The sequence below is a fragment of the Pteropus alecto genome, unplaced genomic scaffold (genome assembly GCF_000325575.1).
Source record: "Pteropus alecto unplaced genomic scaffold, ASM32557v1 scaffold63, whole genome shotgun sequence".
In the NCBI taxonomy this organism is placed as follows: domain Eukaryota; kingdom Metazoa; phylum Chordata; class Mammalia; order Chiroptera; family Pteropodidae; genus Pteropus; species Pteropus alecto.
Genome location: NW_006434897.1, coordinates 5,382,487 through 5,384,087, shown reverse-complemented (window position 1 = coordinate 5,384,087; position 1,601 = coordinate 5,382,487).

The window sequence follows — 1,601 nt, the reverse complement described above, 5'->3', positions numbered from 1 at the left end:
TATATATATATAAATTTAGTATAAAATAGAATATATAAATTATATATAAATTAATGAGTGTGTTATCATTTCGGAACTTAGCCTCTATAACATTAAAGTGTTTCTAACCCAAAGACAGGAACGTATATAAATTTTGAACAAGAGATCCTGTTGGTGTACAAGGAGACAGACCTTGGAGTATAAGAACTTCTGCTTCTTTTATCAAGGAAGTAGAAACATCCTTAGGAAAATTAAAATCCTATCTATTTCACATACATATCAATATGATTAGCAAGGACAAGCCAATCCCTTCTAGAAAAGAAATGAGTGGATTCATTAAAACTTGAGCCAAAGTATCAACTGTTACACATAGATCCAAATATAGTGCCTCCTGGCAAAAAAAAAGAGCACAAGCAAGAGACAGAGCTGGTGGGAGGATACCTGATAGCATTGCCAGAGTAATCTGAGCTGAAGTTTTGCTTGTTGTGGAGACAGATACACTGAAAATCTAGACAGCAAACAAATCGTATTACCTCAATTTTAGAAAGTTCTTAGATTTTAAATCTCCTGATACGTCTCTTCGTTTGTTAGTTTTACTTTTTATTGTAGAATTTACAAACATATACAAACTAGAAAGAATAATATAATCAACTCCCAATATATCCATTATCCAGCCTAAGCAATTATCATCATTAATATAATTTTAAAGTTTTATACATAGTTTTAAACAAAGATAAGTTTTGTACATGACAAGATTTTTTTTTTCAGGTTATATGAAGGAAAGTGGGTTTTCATTCATCCATGTTGCACTTAAAGATTTGATAAAAAAGAGAACACTTGGCAGGTTTTTTTCAGACCAAAACTCTCAGGACAAATAAATGTTTGTGAGGTCTCCATAAATTAAAACTGAGCATATTCAGAAATTCACTTTTACTAGCTCAACCACAGAATAGACAGACTCTCAGGGGCTCATTCCACTAGCAATAAAACTCACTAGATGCTGATGAAAAACTCAGAAGTTCAATTTGTTAATTTATAATGAAGGGTGCTTATGAAGCAATCTGAACTGTTCAGGTCATTTTACTTCCAGGAAAATCTAATTGAAAAATAAAATTTAAGTTAGAAGTTTGCTCATCAAGAATAGAATCAGAGTAAAAGAGGGAGATAAGGTTAAGGAGAACCCCATTCTGTTGGGGAAATCTGATGGGGTAACCCCTTGCTGGGTGATTCCTTCCATAGGTGATTTCGGGTCCTCATAATACATCATCCCCAGGCCAGGGTTGGCAAACACTAACAAGGGCTTACTTTCAAATTCTTCTTTGTTAAAGTTCTTAATTTCCATTTTTAAAAATTACTAAAACACTTCACTATGAAGATATCCAATTTCTAAGATTGTAGCTTACCTACCTGGGTAGCATTTAAAATAATGTCTTCCATTTGGAGGAAAAACGCCTAGGCCCCTTGCTGACCTTTAGGAAGCAATCTACTTAGAATCTGTTGACTCTTGGATGTACTATCTACCATCCCTGAGGTCATTTAGATTTTAACACTGGCAAAGCATAAATATGTACAGATTTTTCCTGTTTTTCCAGCTTTCAGAGAATGGACTTTGGCTTTTTTTT